Source organism: Tachypleus tridentatus, chromosome 11, assembly GCF_004210375.1.
Source record: "Tachypleus tridentatus isolate NWPU-2018 chromosome 11, ASM421037v1, whole genome shotgun sequence".
NCBI lineage: Eukaryota > Metazoa > Arthropoda > Merostomata > Xiphosura > Limulidae > Tachypleus > Tachypleus tridentatus.
In genome coordinates, this window is record NC_134835.1 from 74,591,455 (window position 1) to 74,617,767 (window position 26,313).

General features: G+C 34.9%; 1 protein-coding gene across 5 annotated transcripts in view; it reads right to left on the minus strand.

Moving 5' to 3' along the window:
* LOC143232478 (muscleblind-like protein 1) overlaps positions 1-26,313 on the minus strand; it is a 167,844-nt gene that overhangs the window by 69,135 nt on the left and 72,396 nt on the right. The window contains exon 1 of one of the 5 annotated variants that reach the window (XM_076468007.1): positions 4,642-4,660. The exons of the other annotated variants lie outside the window; for them this stretch is intronic. The gene's annotated coding sequence lies outside the window, so the exon portion shown is untranslated. Of the gene's footprint in view, positions 1-4,641; positions 4,661-26,313 lie in introns of those variants that run through there. 5 annotated transcript variants of the gene reach the window in all.

The following is a 26,313-nucleotide window of genomic DNA, read 5'->3' on the forward strand; positions in this document are numbered from 1 at the left end:
ATAAATCAACAACTCGATGCTTCACTCAAGCATTCGATGATAATTAATTAGCTGTTTATACAGTTGTGTTTAGAAAACATTATTGTTATTTGTGTTACACACATACAGCCGTATACACAACTTGTGTTTAGAAGTTAGATAAACAGTGATCTATCAAACTGTTATCAATGTCAGTGCATGAGATTTCACAGCAACCTAGAACAAGCCGCACTTACGTATTTATTACATATAAAATATGACTACTATTAGGTGTCTAGATTTTTTGTTTAAGAAAAACACATTTGTACGTAAACATAAAAAAAAATTCTTCCAAAAAATGAGCAAAGACTACAATATGTGATTTATGATTTCTTATAAGTCATGTGGTGTTTCATTATCATATCTTTGGCTTTCTTCAATAATTCATGTATGCACATTTATAATTTCACTTAAAAGAATGAAAAATATTTTACAAAGTTTTTGAATGCCTTGTACTTAATGTTCTGTAATTTGTTCCCACATTCCACTTCTTAACGTATCATGTGCATTAAAAATGTGTATCACTGTCGGAAATGTGAAACACATTCACACCTTTTCTTGTAATTTGTATACAAAGAACTATCAAATGTGTGAATTATATGCTTAGTTAATTTTATATTCAGAAAATACTGGCTACTGTAGTTTGTTTGTTTTTTTGTCTTGATAATGGTCTTTGCATATTATTGGTAGTTGCTCAGCTAGAGGCAACGAGTCGGGAGTTGTTCAGTGGTTAGTGTGATGATACCGTTAATAGTTTTCCATAAGTTATTAAGGACTTGCCCCCCGCTAGTACAGCGGTATGTCTCCGCACTTACAACGCTAAAATCAAGGGTTCGATTCCCCTCGGTGGGGTGAGCAGATAGCCCGATGTGGCTTTGCTATAAGAAAAAACACTTATTAATGACTTGGAAGACTAGAGCGCAGATAGTACATTGTGAAGTTTTACGCTAAAACCAACATACAAGCAGGCTGTGAATCAGGGGATTTACGCTTCAGCCCGTTGTCGCAAAAACGCACGTCGAGACTGAGAGTGAGTTAGAAGTATGTCGGTCAAATAAAACTACTGAGTAACCTAAAGTTGATGATGTGTGTTGTGACTAGCAACCTTCCCTCTAGTATATTAGTTCAAAATTAGGGACAGCTATGTGCACATAGCCCTCTGTGTAGCTTTGTACAAAGGTTCTCCAATAAAAAGTAGCGAGCAAGAGTCGAGACCCAGTCGGTACCTAGCACACAAATTCTATACTGGTATAAGCAAAAAAAAAAAAAAAAAAATACATCGGCGTAATATGTCTCTATCATAACGTCGGTACAAGTATCTTATTTTTTATTCACACATCAATTTTAACAAGACCTACCACATTTTAGGCTAGTGATCACGTGCCTTTAAAATTAAAAATTTAACTGGGGAAATGCCTTCGGATCCCCCTAGATTTAGCTGAACACTTTATGGCTCGACCGGCAAAATACTGCTTCCTCTGGGTTGTTTAATTAGTAAGATCATGTGTTATTTTATATTCTTTTGTACACTTTATTTAAATGTGTATTGTGTTCTATTTCTATGTTTACTTTAATAATCAGTACGTTCAGTATTTTGACTTCATCATATAAGTATTGTGTATGTATGCAATTAAAATTGTCGCACAAACACAAAATAATTTTGCATTGGTTTCTAAACTTAAACAGCAAACAAGTGTGATATTTTTAAACTGGTCTGCTAGTTTCAATCAACCGACAAGTGTACTTTTTAGTACATATATGCACATTTTACTTAATTATAATGTTACGCGTATGTGTTAAAGTATCAGTTTTCGTTTGAGTGTTTTTTTTAGAATTTTTGCGCACACCTGACCAAACAGTGGTATTTGACTGTCACTCTTATAGCGAACATGTGTCTCCAACGTGCAGAACATGGTTTTTCTGACAACGATACAAGAACCACAAACCCTAGGATTCATAGTCCACGCATACTGGCCATTAAGGTTACAATCAGTCATTATAATAAATTTTATAACTGCATAGAGCATATTTTAGATGGCCTTGTATATAAATGTCATGGTTTCAGTAAGTTCAAGGATAATTATTTTCTATAAATCATCGTTTAATTCAAGCGTGAGATAGCATCAAGCACCGCCCCATAATGTCGAAAAAATGTACTATTATTTCAGTATCTCACTCCCAAGCACCGACTTAAAAGGTAGTCTTTCTCACAGACAACTTAGCATAAATGATTCTCAAGGTCGTCGTTTCAAGGCTGACAATGCAAATTAATGGAGCCTAGTCGCTGTCTAGTTCCTGCATGTTTTTACGCTTCAGAGGTTTCGATTAACCTCGCTATGTCTGCGGACTTACAACGCTAGAACCAGGGTTTTGATACCCTTAGTGCAGCTTTGTGCTTAACTACAAACAAACAAACAAACAAAATCGATTAAACGTTTCACGCATTACAGAAGCATTTTCTGAAAAGAATTATCAAAGGTCTTTGAGGGAAGTGTGATGTCATATACTGAAGTTCTAAACATCAATCACAAAAATATGTTCTCAGCAAATTATATACATATATGTACATATTTGCTCTACTTTTGGCTTTGCTAATTATAAACAATTCTCATGTTTCGCCAGCTTGACCAAATCAGTTGTTATTGTAACAAATGGCTTATAAAAACACTGTTTCGACTACTAGTGCGTCTATTATTGTGTACCAACCAATCACTTCTCGATTGAACAAAACGAGTCGTCAGCAGTGGTTATGGAAAACAGCAAGGTTAAAATACTATTATTATTCACTATTGTAATTCTTGAAAATCCTTAATATATTAGATAAAGAATGTAGTGATAAAAATATAATGAGCTTGAACCTAATGTTTACAGGCTTTTACTGTGTATAACAAACACAGTCTTTAGGCCTAAAATAATATCAAAAAATAAATCAAAAGACAAATACACTACAAAGAAAACAGGGTCGCGGGTTGCAATTCCCGTCACATCAAGCATGCTCGCCCTTTCAGCCGTGGGGGTGTTATATTGTTACGATCAATCCCACTATTCGTTGGTAAAAGAGTAGCCCAAGAGTTGGCGGTAACTGATGATGACTAGTTGCCTTTTCTCTGGTCTTACACTTCAAAATTAGGGACGGCTAGCGCAGATAGCCCTCAAGTAGCTTTGCGCGAAATTCAAAACAAACCAAACCAAAACAAAGAAAACAACAAAAATGCACCACGTGTATCAATCTTCATCGCTGTGAACGACAACTACGTCAAGCTTACAAAAAATAAAAAAAAACACACTTCGCATGTATGTCTTACGAAAGAAAATTAAAAAGGTGACAGATTAAACCCTACAACAGAACATTCTACACTGTTTATAGGAATAGTTTAATTTTCTTTGAAAACGTTTTACCATAACTGACCGCAGGCTGTAAGAGAGATAAAACACATAGAAAAATAATCTTAAGCTTACAGTTAGAGTATAGCAGGAAATCATCACATTCAACTTACTGATCGCAATTAAAATTGCTTAGTTTAAAAGTAAGTGAAGAGAAATAAGTAAATCTCTTAAATAATGCTAACGAAAACTAGCTGATTCAAAATCAAGTTAGTGTGAATTGCATGCCCACCAATAAACCATTAAGAATGACCGCGACCAATACTCATCATCAAGTTTCCTTTTCTGTCTCCACCAGGTTGTTACTGTGTGAAACATTGTTTTTGTACTCAGAAACTCCACCAGGTTGTTACTGTGTGAAACATTGTTTTTGTACTCAGAAACTCTACCAGCTTGTTACTGTGTGAAACATTGTTTTTGTACTCAGAAACTCTACCAGCTTGTTACTGTGTGAAACATTGTTTTTGTACTCAGAAATTTTATACAAAGCGATGAAAATTTCAACATGTAATATGTCAGAAAAGTAAACATCTAATTCAGGGGCGTAGCCAACAGTACAGAGTGTGTGGGTGGGGGTTTCCAAAAAAGTGAGGAGAGTTTCTCCTGCAGACATAATTTAAATTATTTACATCAGAATCACATGTTTAATTTTAAAATCAGAAGATAATGTATTTTTTAGAATTTTGGGATGTTCTTCGATCCTCTTCGGCTACACCCCTGATCTACCCCAATAATGCTGTTTTGCTAGTTAAGACCCACCCCCTGACTCTTGAAACAATGTTTATGCAGAACATATATTGATCTAGTTTAGGTTTTATAATCTCATTTATACTAAGGAATGATACAACTCAACCATAACCAGTTTGTTTAGCTCGGATCAAAGACAAAAAAGGAAAAACTAAAGTCAAACTTTACATTGTTATATTTTTGGTGAAATTCAGATTGATATGAAGTTCCTTAAGATTGACAATATTGTTCTAACTTTCTTTCGATGGCGAGTTCTTTTAAATTATATGGTGACAATAATTTAAAGTCTAGTTCACATAAGTGATAATAAATTAGTTAATTTCATCTTTATAGGTTTTTGAAAGTTTTGTACACTGTAGAACTTGTGGCCCACATTTACGAAAGATGCTAACTACTCTGCTCTGACATAAAAAATAAACTGACGTGTATTATTTCACAATTCATACCAAAACACAGTGATTTTTTAATCTACTGACTCGAAACAATTCTTACCGCCTTCTTGACACAACTCTTGTATCTTTTCTTCTATCTGTTCTTCAAATATCCCCTCGACGTGTAGCTAATCCTATGCTCCCCAGTGGCATAGCGAAATGTCTGCGGATTTACAACGCTAGAATCTGAGTTTCCATACCCATGGTGAGCAGAGCACAGATAGCCCATTGTATCGCTTTGTGCTTAACTTCAAACAAACAAACAAAGCTAATTCCATATTTATAGTCTAATAACGAGTGTATTAAAAAAATTGACGTAAAGTCCCCTAGCATTTTCTACGCCAATCTGGTATATCACTTCACACCGTCTAGCTAACAAAACATTAAAAATATAGCTTATAGCAATAATATCAAACATTCTACGGAGCCTACACACTGCAAAAGATGAACAAAAACCAATACTATATGCCACTTTCTTAGACACTGTTACATACGCTTTTAACGAAACTGTTCAACTGATAAATTTATCGTAATAACATACGTTTGTTAATTACGTTTATGATGTGCAGCTCTATTTATAAAATGAAAAAAAAAGGTAAAACAGTAATCATGATGGTGAACAAACAAGAGTTTGATCAGATATCTCTACACCTCTCCTACTTGTTATTTTACACGCACTTACTAGTTCGTAAATATAGGAACATGTTGCAATATAGAAACTTCAAATCGATGCTAGTTACGTCACTTGTCCTGGAAGTGTAATGAAGCACAGGTTAACATATAAACCCATACACTATGCAAGGTTATTTTTTCTTAATTTATGAGTACATCATTATTAATGTTTTATTCATCAAACTAATTAATACAACATGAATATGAATATTTAAGGCGTTAATACCTTTTGTGTAAATTATAATGCAATACAAAATTACACAGATGTTTGATGCCAAGGAACATTAGGTATAGAAACCAAATGTCTCAACTCTAACGTTTTATCAGAAAATTAACAGCTGGTTAATAACTCATGAGCTGTTAAATAGTTATTAATATTTTAATACATACTAGTTTTTTTCAGCCAGGCAATATACCATTGAGTTGGCTATCGATCCGTATCTGGGCTGATAACAGTTGATACTGTGCGGAAAACTACAACTTTCAGTTGAATAGATTGGAAAAGGTTTTGTTCATTAACTCCTTCGCTTCATGATAGGCTTCTGGTGCATGACCGTAGAAGTTATAATAATTGTGGAACTATTAAGTCTTTAGACATAATTTCAGTGTTAGTAATTTTTCAAAGTGTGCGATTATCTCTTTATTTGTTATATATATATATATATTACGACATATACCCCAAATCATTTTCTGTCCAATGGCCTCACGAAGCTAACTTCCAATCTGAGAGTTAATTTGAATATAACTAAAGAGTTCATATAGGTAGAGCGATAATGGACGGTCATGCTATTTTTGCTGTTTCTTTATTAACTTACAAATTGTAATCGACGTGTTAACAATAATCCAATCACAAACTGAGTTTTTTACAACTCGAGCTGGGTGTGTTTTATTAATTTAAAAAATAAAGAAGACACGAGTGTTATCCTAAATAAATCCAAACAGTAATTTGGTTTTATATAACATCTTGGGGAGTGTCACAGGATCATAAGAAGCTGCCATGTAACGGCTGGTTACAAGTTATGGTACAGTTTGTATATATTTATTTTTGAAATACACAAATATTAAAATAATTTGACAGCAACACTGGATCTAAAATAAGTGTAATCATAAAAAAAATAGAATGTACTGGACTTATAACGATGTCCACATATTTTATATTAAGATATTTGTAACTGTTTTTTGGTATTATGAAAATATGATACAAGACGCAGTGAAAAAATCATGAAACGATTAGAAACTCTGAGAGAAATAAAACACATAAAAAATTATTCCCCATGATCCCATCTGTTTAGCCATTTTCTGGCCTTTCTATACTTATGTTCTACTGCTTTCTTTGTTTTCTCTTAAATTAATCTATAAGTTATTTATCTAAATATATGTTCATTAGATTATTTGCCATTGAAATTCTCTTAACGCTTCATTATTAATTCTCTTTATTTAACTGCGCTACAAAAATTAGAAATACAGACTCTTATAAATATTGCATCTGTATTTAAATTCTAAAATCGATACATCATTAGTTATGTTCACGTGTCCTGTTGCGAGAATACATTTCGCTTGTGGTACTCGTCCTTTAAAAACAGTAATATCCATTTTAACTTCACACTTGATTATTTGCTAATGTTTTGTGGAGTCGCTTCAATGTTCATAATTATTCCCACATACGGTTGTGGAAAGCATTCTTGCATCCTACAATTTTTCATATTTTTCGTCGTTTTGTTCCTGTGTTTTTATGAGATTGTGAAAGTGTCAGAAGTGCAAAACGGTTATAGACTTTGTGTGGTGTAAGCTGGCTTATCTTTCAGCCATTAAAACACGTATATGCGTTTTTATTAGAAACCAACCGTGATAAATGTATTACAACAGATTACCAAATAATGCTTGGCAAGTATAAAAATGTTTCCCGAGTATGAAAACCTAGATATAAAGATAACGTCACAAATGTAATTGAAAAAATAATAATCGTAGAAACTTTCTTATTTTAGTATTTGGTTGTGCCTCCTCTACCCTTGATAACTGCTTAACATCACCATGGCATAGAATGCACGAGGATTTGAATGTACAGAGAGTCAGTTTTTGATGCCACGTATTGATTGGGACTTCCTGCAGTTCCAAGGTGCTTTTAGTTTTAGTTTTCTTGCACATTGTTATTCATTACCTTTCAGCATTTTCCATTGGGGTTAAGACCTGGAGTTTTGGCTTATCAGCTTAATCGTTGGATACTCTTCCTTCGAAGACCTCCACCTGAAGCAACTAAATAAAACCTAAGATTTCTTTTCAATACTCATAGAGTGAATTTTTATATTTGTTTCTTGTCTACTGCATAAAATACATGAAAATTACCAATCTTTTTAGTCCTGTTACATGGAACAGAGTCGTCCTAGAATGTGCACTGGTCAACTCCACCAAAGTTATCCCGAACTGATAAACTCGACGTACTTGTTGGCATTGACAGTACCTCTCACAAAATGCATTCTTCCTACGTCTTGGCCACATCTGCATCCCCGTATCATTTCACCCTGCAGATGTTTCACAATTATATTTAAACACGCTAGATGGAACTCTTCTTCACATCGATTTCGTAGAATGTGCTTCTCATCAGACCCGTGCAGGTTGAACTTTGGTTCGCCTGAGAAGATCATTGAAACAGTCTATACTTGGCTCAGTTCAGTCTCATAGTCCTCATCTTTTTGGCGAGTTGTGATTTCTTTCTTGGCCGTCTTTCTAGGAAAACATCTGAGCATAGACGAGACTGGACAGTGCAGGTTTTGACAAGGAACTATGAAGTTTCCTGCTATACTCTTTTGAGATCACTAGACGAAAGTCGACAATTCTCTAGGTACATCATCATCAGCGAAGCACAGTGTCACCTACATGCATTTGGGCATTGTTTCTTTCCAAAACAGTTGATGATTCCGAAATTCTCAGTGAAAATCAAAGTGATGCAAAAAGTGATGCAATATTTGGGCCTTAAAACAGTTGATGATTCCGAAACAAAGTGTGAAAAGAGTGATGCAATAAATTCTTCTGACACCGTAACTGTGTAACAACGTTCCCTGCAGTTGTGGACGGAGGTTTTAGACAAAAGTAGCAATCGTCAGATGTTGTAACCTGAACAATCTCAGATTCACGTGGCAGGTCAACTACAGGATGAACACCATACGTGTAGCACTTTCAGTAGTTAACAAAAATAAAGCAAGTGCTTTAAAAGAACCCATCACTGGAATAACCCTTTAACTCACTTGGTATGCACTCACTTCAATTGGTATGCATGCGAAAAGTCCAGGGTTTGACTTCTAGCCAAATAATTTTGTTTTGTTTTGAATTTCACGCAAAGCTACACGAGGGCTATCTGCGCTAACCATCCCTAATTTAGCAGTGGAAGACTAGAAGGAAGGCAGCTACTGAGCCTCCTAGCCAAAGAAATAGAAAAAAAAAGAAAACTGGCATCCAGCTTAAAGTTGTTCCTCAACCCTCAGATGGCCCGGCATGACCAGGAGGTTAAGGCACTCGACTCTTAATCTGAGGGTCGCGGGTTCGAATCCACATCAGACCAAACATACTGGCTCTTTCAGCCATGGGGGCGTTATAAGGTGACGGTCAATCCCATTATTCGTTGGTAAAAGAGTAACACAAGAGTTGGCAGTGGGTGGTGAATACTAGCTGCCTTCCCTCTAGTCTTATACTGCTAAATTACAAACGGCTAGCGCAAATAGCTCTCGTGTAGGTTTGCGTGAAATTCAAAACAAACGAACAAGCAACCCTCACATAAAATATGAAGATGGACACTGTTTGTGAATGGGGAAAAATTCGATAATTTAAGTAAAAAGCGTCTTACCAGCAATTGCTATTGGGTTAACCCTTGAGTTCTGTTTTTATAGCACCCGTCTGGCATGGGAGATGCCCTGGTTCAAATCCTGCTCGTGGTAAAAGTAAGAATGAGATAACCACATCTGCACATCATGGTTGTCACGTAGAGAAAGCAACTGGTAGAAGTATCAGTGATCAAACAGTGATTATTTGACTTTATAAAGACTCGAGCAGTTCACAGATTTCATTCTGCTTCTTGGGGGTCTTATTTGCTGTTGAAAAATATTTTGAATGAATTCAGTCACATGACTGTTCTGATAAATTATATTGCCCGAGGTCACGTCGCTCGACTATGAAATGCTATAACGTATGAGGAACCATAAAGGTCGTGTACTGACCAGCTCTACAGAAAGCCTCTGAAATCTCAAAAGGCACCGAATACGAGAACGCCATAAGCCCAAATCTTATTCAACATTCTCGGTCTTCAGCATTTGACACTTACCTATGTAACAGACTCTAACACCCAAATGCTTAAAACTGAAAGAAATCACTTCAACACGTATCGTACAATGCTTCAAATGAACAATACATTTTCCAGCCTTTATGGGTATGTCTTCAACCACCACAGCTCATATGACAGTTAAACATAAAATATACATTTGGGTTTGTACCTGTCTTAAGCATAAAATCCGTTCTATAATAGTTTGTTTCTTTAAGCTGTTTTAGAAGTTAGTTCGAACTACCTAATGTTGGAAAATGTTAGTGCAAGTTTTCCCACAAAAACAAGATTGCGGAGAACATGGCGATAAATTGTCTGATGAATGGGATATAAGCTGAAATAAAAACCTTCTGAGTTTTACATCTCAAATACAGAGTTTGTATCAATGTCAATGGATCCCAGACTTATTAAATGGTATTTTTAGTGGAGTCGATTCTAAGTCAGATCACACCACTTTAAACTTCTGATTACTTATGTATTTAATGGCATATCTTCAAGAAACTATTTTTACTAATTAACTGGTGCTCCTAAAATTTAACTTAATTTCAGTTCGTCTGTTATAAAAACAATTTAATTAGAAAATATTTGCTCTTTTAATTTGTTGGAAGAGTTTATTGACCTAGTACGTCAAATAACGTTTTCGACTGCCTGTTTGCTCCATAAGTTAACGTACATTCATTCTTGTGTCAGGCAATCCAGTCGAATGTCTGGCATTCTTTTAGTACTTTTAAAAGCCAATCTAAATGTTAATATTTTAGTCTTTCCATTAATATGGCTCAGCAGGGCCTGATTGGTTAGGGCACTCTATTCGCAATGTGAGATTTGAGGGTCCGATTACCGTTTCCGAACATGCCCGCCCTTTCAGCCGTGGAAATATTATAACCCCACTGTTCATTGGCAAAGAAGAGCCAAAGAGCTGGCTAGCTTCCTTTCTTCTAGTCTATCACTTCGGAGTTAGGAACGGCTAACACAGTTAGACCTCGAGTGACTTCGCGCGAAATTCAAAACAAACAAATAAACAATCGTCCAATAACATTTTCCGCTATTCTGTCCATTGATCAGCCAATCTGTTAATCTAATTATATAAAAATTAAATCAGATCACCTGCCCACTGATCAGCCAGTCTGTTAATCTAACTACATATAAATTATACCAGATCATCTGCCCATTTATCAGCCAGTCTGCTAATCTAACTACGTATAAATTAAATCAGATCACCTGCCCATTGATCAGCTAGTCTGTTAATCTAACTATGTATAAATTATACCAGAACATCTGCCCATTTATCAGCCAGTCTGTTAATCTAGCTACGTACAAAATAAACCAGATCATCTGCCCATTGATCAGCCAGTCTGTTAATCTATGTATAAATTAAACCAGATCATCTGCCCATTGATCAGCCAGTCTGTTAATCTAGCTATGTACAAATTAAACCAGATCATCTGCCCATTGATCAGCCAGTCTGTTAATTTATGTATAAATTAAATAAGATCACTTGCCCATTGATCAGCCAGTTTGTTAATCTAGCTATGTACAAATTAAACCAGATCATCTGCCCATTGATTAGCCAGTCTGTTAATCTATGTATAAATTAAACCAGATCATCTGCCCATTGATCAGCCAGTCTGTTAATCCATGTATAAATTAAACCAGATCATCTGCCCATTGATCAGCCAGTCTGTTAATCCAACTACGTATAAATTAAACCTGATCAAAAGTCAATCATTCAAGTCATCCTTCTGTTCAACCTTCCTTGTTCGTTAGTCCCCAGTACGCTTTTCTCGCGATCACTTGTTCGTCTGAGGTTAATATGCTGACGAAACCACATTAAAAAAATCAATTGACTTAAATCAAACACAGAAAATAAAGTTGATTTCTAGTCATTCCTGTGTGACTTCTTGTCGAATGGCACGGTGTGTTTGTTACATACATTTGATCTGTTTACTCATTTTGTGCAACTGCAATTGAAAATGTTACACACACACACACGTCAACATCATCTCGAATTCTGAAAATGAATTTTACCCTTGTGCATACATATTATTAAAGAGCATTATTGATCATGTTATATCTTTTCAGTTTTGATTGAAAATTAAAACAAATTAAACAATAAATAACTTATTCAACGACCCCCAATTTACAATGCCTGACGCTTACCTATGTAATTGATACTAACCCTCAAAATGCTTAAAACTGGAAGGAATCATTTCAAAACAAATGACTTGGAAATGAACAACATATTTCGCTGCCTTGCGAGCGTGGTTTTAATCCACCACAAAATTTCAGAAAGCATGGTGCAAACAATGTCATCACATAATAACTAGTTCCCGAGGGTACAGCAGTAAAACTTTGGATTTAGAACTCTATAATCAGGAATTCGATTCTGCTCGGTGGACACAGGAGATAGCCCGATGTGATTCTCCTATAAGAAAACACACAATGTAATAACTACAGAATTATACCATTAAGTATGTAACTAGCGAATATTTGTACTTGCTGAGTACAAGAACAATAATGACTAGTGGAAATGGTACGAACTGCTAGTAACAAAACTTGAGTTAAATGAAAATTTAAAAATTACACCATCAATTACATTAAAAAAAAACAGCTTTTTCTAAATCCGTTTAACATTTCTCATACCTGTGTTAAAAAGGTAAATCTTTCTTCTTTCCGAGAACAAGGGGCAACATTCTCAGCATCTGTGATTATTTGGCGGGAAACATCCGCGCTATTACTAGAAGAATAGTAATTCCATAGGTCATTATTCTATCGAGACATTTCCCTCCACCATGTATTATCGTGACATATGTTTATTGGCTACATCCAGAAAAGCTTATTGCTTGCTAAGCTTTTCAAAAGGCGTGGTGTTCCTATCACATCAGGTCAAAACATTAAAAGGTACGCCGATTACGAAAGCACGTGCTCTTTTGATTCACCCCTTTCACTGTCACAGGGTGACACAGATGGCTGAAGCCTTTTTGTCAACCCACGTGGTTACCCTCTCCTGTTTCCTTTCTATTTGCTAAATCTTTTCTTAACCGTCAAATAGTCCATTTTTTATTCATTTTTTCTCCCCATACGAGAATATGGTCTGAAACCATTCTTAACAACTAATGGTGTGAAAGGGGTAAGCTGGAAACCCAGGAATACAACGTTAGCGTTAACATAAATATAATGAATGCATTTATCGTTGTAGGGTCGTAGTAAAAACCTGAAATACTTAGTTTTCTAAAGCTTGTCTTTTACAGATGTCGAGCTGGATATATTATTCTATTAAACTCACATTTGATCTCATCTTAAACTACAAAAACTGCGCAGTGTTACATTTAGATTTAAACATTCTTCACATTTCACATGCACATTCTGAATCTGTAAAAAACAAAACAGAAACAATATTCCTTATTTAATATATATATATATATATACATCTTAGAATTTCAATATTTGTATCATTCTACGTGGCTTTGAGGACACATCTAGGAATGACTTTTTATAAGCCTTTACTTTTTATGAAAATTAATTTTTTTCTAGTATAGAATCGTAGAAAATTCTTTGTATCCATTTATGCTTACAGGAAACATGATCAGTGATAAAGCTCGCTGTCTTAGCTCTACTAATATTCTGAATATTTGTAACATGTATGTTATTGAAGCACAAACATATGTAAAGTGTGAGAAGTGTCACCCCTAACGGGAACTTCAGGACTGAGCCCCCTCTCAAACGCCCTGCATTAAAAAAGAAACTTGTTACCTAAACTGTAAAACCTGGTATCTTCCAACCATTTTGTATTTCTTTATTTTGTTGTTAATTTCAATTTGAAAATTTCTTCAGGGTAAAACAAACATACACAAGTGTGTAAACGATGAGAGCGCCCTCACTCTCAATTCCTGTTTTCTGCTGTCGTTCTTGTTGTTTTAGCAAATAGAATTTAAGAAAAAAAGATCGCTTCAGTTGTGTATAATTTATTCGAATTTAATGTGTGTTTTTTTTCAAATACGATTATGACTGCTTTCTTTGATTATGTTTACTTTAAATAAGTTATCGTTTGCGCAAGATTAAAAAAATATGATTACAGATCATAACACACGTATTGTCAAACAAATATTGGTAATGGGCGAAAACAACAACTGAACTTACTAACGTTTTTCAGGTGGAAAATTAAATAACCACATAACACCAGTTATAAAAGAGTACATTATCTGGGCAGTGAAGGCAAGTAAGCTCGGTGGCTGAATATTTTGGTAATTTCCAAAAATATTTATTCTTTGTTATCTTGTTTTTTCATTTTTTTGATACAAAACTTGAATGTCTCCGATACTTTTGGAAATTACCAAAATAATCCACCCCCCAAAAGAGTTTGCTTATCTTCAAGTTATTCATTTGACTTATCCAATAAAAGCACACTATTAGGAAGGTAGTGATTTTTACTATAATAGTTCTTCATATTTACTATTTTTTAACTGAGTCAGCAGAGGTTTACAATAAAAGTACAATACTGTAAAAACGTTAGTAGGTTTTGCTACTGTAAATATTTACATTTTCTATCATAAAAAAGTGTCCATGCCTGGAAAAAACTATTTTCATTAAAAATGAATGAAAAATACCTTTAAAATGAGCTATTATTACTATTTTCATTGGGTGTATATGGGGTTGGTCATAAAGAATCTCAATAAATGAAAATAAATCTTCAAGTAACATAACAAACCTTTCTTTATAATTTACCTTTTAACCATACGAACACTAATTACTCTAACATCACTGGTGCTCGTACTTTCCACGTTGTTATCAATGCGCGTGTAAACATATAAATAAGGTTGACTGATTTCCTCCACAGGTGTTGAGTTAAAGTCCAAATTTCTGAGTTGCCCACATAAGTACCTACCATACCAAAAAGTCGCACAAATTAAAATATGATTAGTACCTCTAATGTCTGTGTTGGAGAGGGAGTCGCTATAGCCCATCCTATATATGTAATTATCATAGTTTTATTAGTGAATTGAAACTATCAGTAATTACTTAGAGAAATTACTTACAGTCATGTAACAACTAATATCGCAGTTCATCAACACTCAGTTACTCCACAGTAAGTAATCATGGAAAATAACAAAACATGTTTTGACATTCATTCTATATGATTGCTACGCAAACGTTATACGTCACAGGAAATGGTGAATCAAACCTAATATCCATATTACACTGCTGTACGACAGTCAAACATCGCAGTAAATAATGAACCAAGTTCACTATCCGTCTCATATTGGTGTATGAAAGAGTCAAGCACCATGTTGAATAATGAACCAGATTCAGTATTCGTCTTATACTGGTGTATGAAAGAGTCAAGTATCATACTGAATAATGAACCAGGTTCATTAGCCGTTTTATACTAGTGTAAAAGAGTCAAACATTATACTAGCTGCTGGCTGTTTGGCATTTTATGGCGCAAAGCAACTAGGCTATTTGCGCCGACGCCTACTGAACGATGAACCAGGTTCAGTATCCGTCTTATATTAGCGTATGAAAGAATCAAGCATCATATTGAATAATGAACTAGGTTCAGTATCCGTCGTATATTAGTGTATGAAAGAATCAAGCATCATATTGAATAATGAACCAAGTTCAGTATCCGTCTTATACTGGTGTATGAAAGAATCAAGCATCATATTGAATAATGAACCAGGTTCAGTATCCGTCTTATACTAGTGTATGAAAGAATCAAGCATCATATTGAATAATGAACAAAGTTCACTATCCGTCTTATACTGGTGCATGAAAGAGTCAAGTATCATGTTGAATAACGAACCAAGTTCACTATCCGTCTTATATTAGTGCTGTGCAACAGTCAGACATGGCAGCTAATAACTAACTATCTTTTATTCATCTTACATATAATTTACACGTACGGTGTACAAAATAAAACCTATCATGACCATTGTACAACCAAATTTCAAAGAAAAAACAGAACAACTCTAATAACTTCTATTATTACAGTGCAAAAATTGTATGTTGTAGAAGGTAATGATCTGTTGTTGTGGCCTAAAGAGCAATCCAACTAGAAATGTTTCGAAACGGAAGAAAAATATGTACTATTTGACAACACAAACTCGAACACAAGTTGTCTTGTTATTTCTAAATCAAGAAGGTGAGCTATGCCATAAAAAAACAAGCAATTATCTCCTTCACACAATAAAAAAGTTCCTTCGTGATTACCCAAAGCTCTAAGCCTCCTAGCTGATATGAGACACCATTGATCATTATATGAACAGTTACGTGTTTTTGATTTTTGTTTTTCGTACTGAACATACTCAAGAAAAACAAAAATGTTTTATCCTCCAGAAGTTCTCATATTTACCATTTTATACAATGATGTTGAATATTTTCATGTGCATTTAGAACTATCATTTGTGTGTCTGTGGTAATATTTCACGTAGTCTCTGCCTGATAACTTCGTATTCTACCGATGGTATCATTATACATATGAGCTATCAGCTTGTTTTGTTTGTTTGTTTTTTGGAATTTCGCACAAAGCTACTCGAGGGCTATCTGTGCTAGCCGTCCCTAATTTAGCAATGTAAGACTAGAGGGAAGGCAGCTAGTCATCACCACCCACCGACCAACTCTTTTACCAACGAATAGTGGGATTGACCGTCACATTATACACCCCCACGGCTGGGAGGGCGAGCATGTTTAGCGCGACTCGGGCGCGAACCCGCGACCCTCGGATTACGAGTCGCACGCCTTACGCGCTTGGCCATGCCAGGCCAGCTATCACCTGCTTTCTTATTCAGTTGTACAATTTTCAATATCGTTACTTTACCCTTTTCACCTTTCTGGAGTTATTATGTCTTTTATTCTAATGCTGCTGAATGCTTTTGTTTTCACCTTTCTTGTATCCTAACCCAGAAGCTGGTTTTGTCACTACTATCAATCTCTCTCATAATTTGTTGTCGGCCGAAAATATTGTTAACAGCGAAGTAATCAACTGGTAAATCAAAGCATTCTAATCTTTTTAAGAAGCAGTGTGTATTTAACTAACCAAACTGACTACGAGGTTGATTTTCAGTTTCGTTCTATTTATTTAGCTTGGTTTGATCGCAAGTTAACAATAATTTAAAATAAAGTTTAGTTCTGAGATCTCCCCCAACTTTCTCTTTTTATTTCTGCACTTGATGCTTTTAATTCTATTTATCTTACCAGTTTCACAGATTGTGTTCTCTCATTATATCATAACACTTGTCCGCTCTTGAACCACAGTCGAATACTTCACTATGTTACGACACAGCGCGATTATTTATTCACAGTTAAGATTCGTGGTGCATACTCCTACCGGAACTACATGGAAGTAGTTTAATAATAGATGCGTGAGGCAGCCTCTACACGAGCAGAAATTAAAAATGGATGATTTACTATCATCTTGGAAGCGCATCGAACCTCAATTTATTTATATCATGGAAGTACGAACATGCACTAGCTTTTTCCGCTTTTCCATATTAAAGAAATAACGTTCCTGTCGAGATTCGAATTCTTTTCAACAGACTAAGACAACGTCAAAAACTCAATTTATCACAGCCACGTTATAAAAGTGTTCATGACAGTGAAGCATACAGCACAGATAATGAAAACGAGCTTGTAAAAAATGTCAGGAAATAATATCTCCTCTCGCATCCAGTACAAAAGTGATTGATTGTGACGATTACGCGAACTAAGTAACTTTAGGTATGCTCTCTTTCTTCAAACATTTCAATTACATCTAGGATAAAATGGTAAAACTTAAGTGTAATATACATTGCATAAATTCAGTATGAGGTAGGTTATACTCTTAAATTTCGCTCAGAAGAATAAAATACATGGAACTTTATTCAGAAACGGACTGAAGCAGATAATTTCAATCAATTTTAAACACGAAAAGGAGTCTGACGACGTTGTAATCCAAACCCAGTACAACCTTTTTTTTATTGAGGTTATATCTTCATTTGGAATCACAAAATGTTAAAACGAAGACTCTTGATGACAGTGAGGCCCAGCATGGCCAGGTGGTTAGGGCACCCTACTCGTAATATGACGACCGCGCGTTCGAATTCTCACACACCAAACATGCTCATCCTTTCAGCCGTGGGGGCATTAATAATGTGACTGTCAATCCGTCTATACGTTGGTAAAATAGTCCAAGAATTGGCGGATGGTGGTGGTGACTAGCTGCCTTCTCTTTAGTGTTACAAGACTAAATTAGGGATGGCTAGCAGATACCCCTCGCGTGTAGCTTTGCGCCAAAATTCAAAACAAAATAAGTTGTTTACAGTAAATAAAATGCTTGATTGGGCAAAAAAGTGGTATTTTTCCTCGCAGTATTGTCCGATATATTGTTCATAAGATCATATTTACTATTCTTTGCACCATTGTTTCTTCTTTCTCGAGCCTAGGAATTTATCCAAGTCTGGTTTCATTTTGATTCTTTATTCTACAACAAATCCTGTTTTTAATATCATTCCCAGATCTCGTCTGTACTTCTAGCTTTTATTTTTTGCACTGAACGCAACCGACTTGGACAAACGTGTGTGGAATGAAATAATAATAAACCATATATCAGTAAACAGCCTAGGGGCTCACTCGCAAGCTCGTGGACATAATGAACCGAACTTGTGGTACAGACGCCAATAGCCAGCGTCATCGGTTCTGGACTTGATTGTCTCTTTAGCTATGTTACTATTTATTTTTCTAAAAATATGCCTTAAATGCTTAAAACCAAGAAGGAAACACGGCGAATTAATTTAAAAATTATGATTTCGCATTGTAATGATAACAGTTTTCCTACATTTTAATTTGTAATAAACAGCAAACAAGAGTCAAGTTTTGGACAATGCCTTTGGTTTGTAAAGCTGCAGGGATTTTGATGAATGACATTCGAACTTAAAATAAACATATGTGTATAGACTTACCAAACAGATTATTAACATACACACTTACAAAATACTCTCTCTCTTTGATTGGCTATATGATGTGATGGTGGCTGGATAATAGTTATAAATGCAGGAATATTTAACTTATTTAGTCTTTAAAATAATGGCTAACACATTCGAAAAGGAGTGTATTTATTGTTAAGAAAATTTATTGTGGCCACCGCTGGTCGTACTTTAAAAAAGTGCAATCAATAAACGTCACGAGTGCAACAGACTCTCTGTATCTACATATACAAGCTGATGTCTTCAACACGTGTCAGTATGTGATCTTCTTAAACGGTACCATACGTTCGAAATATAAACATAATTACAATCCTCAAATGCAAGAGCAAAAGATATTTCCAAGTTGAACTACCTCAAAGTACAATATGATATAATAATGATTGACATTTCTTCAGGGTTTAGTCTTGACTGAGACATATGTCTTTTTATTTGGAGTTTTAAAGGCCTTAAATGAAGGATTTTTTTTTTTAGAAAAAGTTAAATATACTTACGAATAGCTTTTTGTTTTCATAGAATTTTAATATTTTCATATAACCATTTATTTCTTAGACAATAGTTTAACATAGCCGGCTTTATAGTTGGTATTTTAATTCTGTAGAACCTTAATGTCAAGCTTGGTATGCTTTACCGTTTTAAACAGACACCTTTTTTTTTTCAATATTGTTTTTATGTGTACCCTAAAGTGAGCCCTACATTTCTTCGAAAGTCTATCATTTAGAATACTGTATATTATTTGTACAGTTTTACCATGGAATCCACGGTTGTGAGACTTAAGCAGTGCATAGCGTGTGTGTCCAAATAACGTATTTTCACTATATGTTATAAATAATCTTGTTTAGAATTGATATATTATTATAACATAGTGTTACGAGTAGCTACTGCATTGCCTTATGATATAGTGGTTGCTCTAGGAGAAATCCATACATTTCTATGGAAACGTATTTTCAGTGATTACGGATTGGCACTAGATTTCCAGCCTTCTTTTATTGTTTGAAATACTACTGTCAGCTTATTGTTTAGAAATCTTGCTGACGTGTGACTTGTTTATAGCCAGAACATTAATGAAGTGCTTCTTCATCAAGGACAGGATATGAATTGTGTGCTTACTTTGTATCATATATGAGACAGGGCCTATAAAATGTCAAAGGAAGAGATTAGCGGAAAACTGTAAACATAATAATAAAACTACTCGACAGTATGTAAAAGGAACCAGATATTTCAGCTTTTATCCAGGAAATGCAATTGAAAAAAGTCAATGTCGAGTTACTCTATAAGATTTAGTACTTTTTGTCACCTAAAATAATTTCTACCTCATGGAAGTTTTATAGATTTTTATAGCCAATATTCACCAATCACAAGAAAGCAATCCTACAAAATAAATTTGTTATAATATTAATTATTTAACTTATACGTCTCAACTATTTTTGGAACAGTTGAGTAATGTAAATTCTGGGGTACCTCTGTAAGGAGGAAATAAAAAAAATAGAATGAATATTGAATCATAGATTTTAATCTTTAACATGTATGACTGTGTAAATGGAAACTGAATGGCTCACTTTACAGGTTGAGGGTTTTAATAACGCCTGCTTTGTAGATGTTGTGCTTTGACAGTTCAACTAAACGAAATCATTAATTGTAGAAAACGTTGCGATGTCGAATGTGCAGAAAAATCACATGCTCTTGATCTTAAGTAAAGATTTTGTGATACTTGGACAGAAATACTAAAATCTTTATAGAAGAACAATACTAGAAAGATCTTTAATTACACTTTTGTACGTGAGCGTGTGAAGTGATTATTCAGTGAATACTGCCAAATAATGAACAGTAAAAGTATATGACAGATGAAAGGGTCCACTGGACATATTTAAGGAAATTATCAGATTACATTGAGTGTCAATATTCCTGTTGAAACTTTCTAACAATACTCACAGTATTAAAACTACATCACTATTATTACTCTGCAGGATTCACGAAAACTCATTGTAAATATTCTTTTTTTTTATAAATTACAAACACAATGAAATAGAGGTAAACTTCTAGAACTATTGACGTTCATGATAAATACTAAAACAATTAAAGTATGCTGAGGTAACTTTGCAATGCACATCAGATTTTACCTTGTATTGTTTGTTTGTTTGTTTTAATTTCGCGCAAAGCTATCTGCGCTAGCCGTCCCTAATTCAGCAGTGTAAGACTAGAGGGAAGGCAGTTAGATATCACCACCCACCGCCAATTCTTGGGCTACTCTTTTACCAACGAATAGTGGAATTGACCGTAACATTATAACGCTACTACGGCTGAAAGGGCGAGCATGTTTGGTGCGACGAAGATTCGAACCAGCGACCCTTAAACCACCTGGCCAGGTTTTACCTAGCTTAAATACTTGTTTCAATTTATACGTCGAATGAAATAATCCAAGAAGAGAATATATACAATATGTTTAAATTATTACTCCCTATTTCACCCATTGTCTGCAAACATGCCACATTGACTGAAGTATTTTAGCAATTTCATTTTTAGCTGAAAGTTAAATAACTAAGTTTAAGATCCTTTAGGCTTAACTAAATGAAAAAAAAAATTAAAGCAGAGACTATATATATATGTTATACATAATATAAATAATGCAAGTGTGGACAAGTTTTGTAGATAAATTTACAGACACTTCGTTAAATATATGTCTATCTGAAGGGGCAAATTCTTTAATATGAACATAAATAAAATAATAGACCATATCTAACGAGTTTTGCTTCTTTGTTGTTGAGCATAAAGCTACAAGCTTTACCCAGAACGTGTATCGAAACCAGATTTTTAGCGTAATTAATGTAATGGCCGTCGTTTCGATTCTGAAACTGTTGATTTACCAATCACTCTATTTACGTGTGTGTGTGCGTTGTTTTAAATGTTAATACAATTGTTGTTTTTCACAATTATGAGGAAGGAGAAATCGAACGTTACTCGTATTCGAATAAATGATCCGCCTACGATGTGCGTGTACAATTTTTAAACTGGCATGATGAAAGCGATTTTCTGCGTTGATCTTTTGGATAAAATTATTAATGCAGGGGCAGGTTATCGGGACACACTCAAAATGTGAATGTCGCTCACTTCCTGCATCATACATCACACGAGAGGTTCAAAACATTGTAAGTAAACGTCACAAGAATAACCATCATAAGTTAACTTTGGAATAAAAAGCGAAAATGCACAAGCAGACAAGTAATAACACACACACATACACACATATATATATAACAAAGACAAAAAGGTTATAGGAGTAAGTTGGAATACTGAACATTTTAGTAAATTCTGAATAGCATGCTTGTCAGATAAAGGCTTTATTTTAAAAACGATACAACTGTAGCTTCTGCGGACGAAGGGAACTTGTTATCTTCCTTGGTGATGTAGTATTGTGTTTACAACATCTAAACTCTTGCGTCTCAAAGTGATTCCAGTCAAGAACACAGTGCTTTATGAAAATAAACTTGTGCGCAAATTAAAACATCTAGAAGATTGTCGTAACGCAAACAAAATTTTATTCATTGTGTTAATACTTACTATGTAATGTCAAGTATTCACACTAAGGCCCATTCATTGTACTTTGTTAGATCACTTGGAATTAATAAAGCAGATTTCTTTGTGCAGTCTAAACAGAAATCCACACCTATGAAGAAATAACACAGTGATTTCTTCCACGTAGTTATGAAATTTGTCAATTCGAATAAAAATATTAAAAATGCAATAACAGAGAAGGTCTGTGGAGCATAGTTTGCAACAGCTTAATGGTAGCAACATTGTAACATGAGCAAAAACAGTTATTGGATAATTCAAAGTAAGAAATATCAATTTTGTTTTTGAGCCCCACAAAATTAAATTATGGATTTGATTTTTGAAGGAAGTTATTTAAAATTTAATGTATAGGGAGAAACTAAACTTTGTCTTACTCGAAAGTGGCATAAGGAACATGGAGGCCTGCGCCCCCAATTTTAAATATATTTCAGCAATAATGAATCAAAATTAGGAAAATTACTTTCAGCAAAAGCAGGAGAACGGATAAATTTAATCCAAAACAATAAGGCAAGCCCTGGACCCAGGTTGTATTGGATGCGCCCATGGCACGCATTCCCTCTCTTCGTTCGTCAAACAAATCTTGCCCCCTCCCTCCCACGCACAAATTTAATTTGCCTCCTTCACCTCTGCTCAATGTTTGTAATACGTGAGTAAAAATAGAAGGAGCTAAACTTCACCAGAGTAACATCTTTGTCAAATTACAATACATTTTATAAACTGATCTGGCATCGCCACACGTCAGAGTATTGTGTACACATCGTGAATGGTAGCATCTACGTATCAACTGATTTACAAAATTACAACATATAGAGACAGGTATTAATATAGTGAAGGAACGTAACAAAAGCAAAGCATCATGGAATATGAAGTCTTTAAAAATATATACAGTATTAGTAAACATTAACAACATCGTCTAATCTACAAACCCTTAGAAATAGGTTAACAGAGGTCAACATTTTAAACAATCAATATATATATTTTATATTATGTCCGCAAATATATCCAACTAAGACTTTATACTTAATGTGAGATTAAAAAATACATCCAATTACATGTAATGGAGAGAAAAAATAAAAACACTTTACCATCGTTAAAATGAATTTTAACTAGCCTGGCTAAAAGCATGTACAACATAAATGAAACTTTCAACTACAATTTAGGAACAGCAGAATATCCTAACAGGTAATAAACCTGAAGTTATAGGACTCACGTGACACTGAGAATACATTTTCTATCACGTTTAACCAATATTTCTAAAGTTATCGTGCTGAATGTAATTAGAAATTGAACATAAAATAGGATTCTAATGTAAGCTTTCAGGCCCATAACGCATCACGTTGAAACTGTTATACATTTACAGTCTCTAGCAAGACATGGAAAAGCAGTTGTCCGTATTGTAGTGAAACAATGATAAAATAGAAATAGTCCGTAATTAATTATTAATAAACAGATGGTAAAAGACAAACCAGTAGGTTTGCTTCTCGTAGGTTGATATTACAGCCCCATACTGGTCACATACATGAACAAAATATCATGATGAAAACCGAATTCAACAATATTATTAAAATTGTTTATTAAAGGGTGAATATGTAGCTGTAAAAATACAGAAACAAGATAGATAGCTTAATGTAAAAATACAATCGCAAACACACAAGCTTGAGGTTTGAAACATGATGTTCACGTTATTTCCTCAAGCTATTTTGACTCCCTTAAATACAACAGTTTGTTTGTTTGTTTTTGAATTTCGCACAAAACTACTAAAGGGCTGTCTGCGCTAGCTATCCCTAATTTAGTAATGTAAGACAAGAGGGAAGGCTACTAAATATCACCATCTACAGCCAACTTTTGGGCTACTCTCTTATCAACAAATAGTAGGATTAACCGTAACATTATAACGCTTCCACGACTGAAAGGGTGAGCATGTTTAGTCCGACGAAGATTCGAATCCGCGACCCTCATATTATGAGTCGAACGCCTTAACCCATCTGTCCATGCCGGGCCTACCTACTTTAAAAAGTATAAAACATCCATTTCTAAGAGTTATTGTATTCGCCCGGCGTGGTCAGGTGGTTAGGGTATTCGAGTAGGCCACCGTGGGTGGTGATTACTAGCTGCTAACCCTCTTGTAGCTTTGCACGAAATTTAAAAACAAACAAACAACCTTTTTAAAGTTGCAAAGCCGTATGTGTAGATAGCCATATTATTTTTCCAAGTTGCACATATTCAATGTAATAACATTTGTATACAAATAAACATTATTAATGTTCCTCATAGTTGTTATACTTCTCTCCTCCTATCAGCTGACTTGTCGTGTTTTATTGTAACTGTTTGTTTGTTTTTGAATTTCGCGCAAAGCTATTCGAGGGCTATCTGCGCTAGCCGTCCCTAATTTAACAGTGTAAGACTAGAGGGAAGGCAACTAGTCATCACCACCCACCGCTAACTGTTGCGCTACTCTTTTAACAACGAATAGTGGGATTGACCATGTATTATAACGCCCCTACGGCTGGGAGGGCGAGCATGTTTGGTGCGACCGGGATTTGAACCCGTGACCCTCGGATTACGAGTCGAACGCCTTAACACACTTGACCATGTTGTAACTGAATATACTTCCTTTCAAAGTGACACTCTGCACACTCTGCAGGCTCAAAAACGTGTTAATTAATAATTATGAATTGATTATATTAATATTCCATTTATGATGGAATTTGAGTCGTGACGCTCCTACGACCCTCTTCCACTGTAACGACCCTAAACTCTGGTGGGCCGTCGTTGCTGCATATTTTATATAAAACTTAATTTATTTTAAATAAATATATAGCTACAAAATGTATGCCTCACTTTCACCTAGAATCGCCATCTTCTGCTCGCATGTTTCTTGCCAGTCGTTATGATTGGTCTAACTGAAGTATCTATAAATTCGCAGTTATGAACTGTTGGCTATAACTCGACATCAACCATCATTGTGATTGCAGATCCGATGGTCGCAACTGAGCTTGATGCTACATTTAAACTACGGCTCCTGTTATTTGCTAGGTAGTCGAATAAACTTAAAAACCACCCTATACAATGTATAACGATGCCTTTAGTAATACTGTTCAGGTTTTATTACAATATTCGCAGCCACTTCTGCTGTGGGCTGGTTGCATAATATTAAATAATAAGGAAAAACAAATGAGTGACCCCTTTCATTACCACTAAATAATTATAATAATCTACCACTACTGAGCTACTTTACCCGAAAATCACGAATTAACGAGTAGTGGATATTTGTTATATAAATTTCAGTCCGAATTTTTCTCCACGGATAGAAAACAAATATAACATTCAAAGTTCATGTCTGAGTGACAGTACTTTGTCTAATCAAAATTACTAGGCAATACTTAACACTTTGAAATAAAACAGTTGTGTTAGTTGTTGTGTCATAATAAGATATAGCATGAACAGGTATCGCTACATAGTTGAGAAAAAGGGGTGTTTGACAACTTCTACAATACACTTCTTGGTAGATGTAGCAAATAGGCTTGTTTTTTTCGAGATAAGTTCAATGTATGCGTTCCGTATCGTACAATAACACGCTCATGATAAAGATGTACAGCAGGAAACTTGTTGCTAACATACGTTAATTATACTTATTATTGGCTAAGTTTAAGCCATACTTTACACTAAACCTCTTTACTATTCATACAACAAGCTTGTAATGGAAGTCTGTGAACTTCCCATTTTTCAATTCTGCAGCGACATTTGTTCAAGCCATAACTTGTTAATTTAGATCGGGAATGCTGGAAACTGCTTCAACTTTTGAAAAGCCAACATTTAGTTAAAATAGTGATTAAAATGAATACATTTCGTAACTGATATATAAACTGTGATAGAAATGGGCATACACTTGGTAGATGGACAAACAAGTTGTATATTTTCCTCTTGTCATGTCACCGAAGAATAATATTCGTAAGTGGTCTGTAATAGCAGACAGCATCGTCAACCCCTAGATAGTGACAAATCGACATGTCTGTCTGAGTGCGAGCAAAACAATAAACTGTATGTCTCTCACACAGAGTGTTGTTCATCTCCAAAATAAAAACTCTGCTGATCTCCACGCGAGGAAGGAGAGTTTTCCTCTGAAGCTCGTTTTTGGTAGTACCTTATATAGACCTATTCCACAAGTTTCGTCGAACTGTTGACACGTGGAAAACAAAATATTATCCTACTTTGGAAAATTAAACGA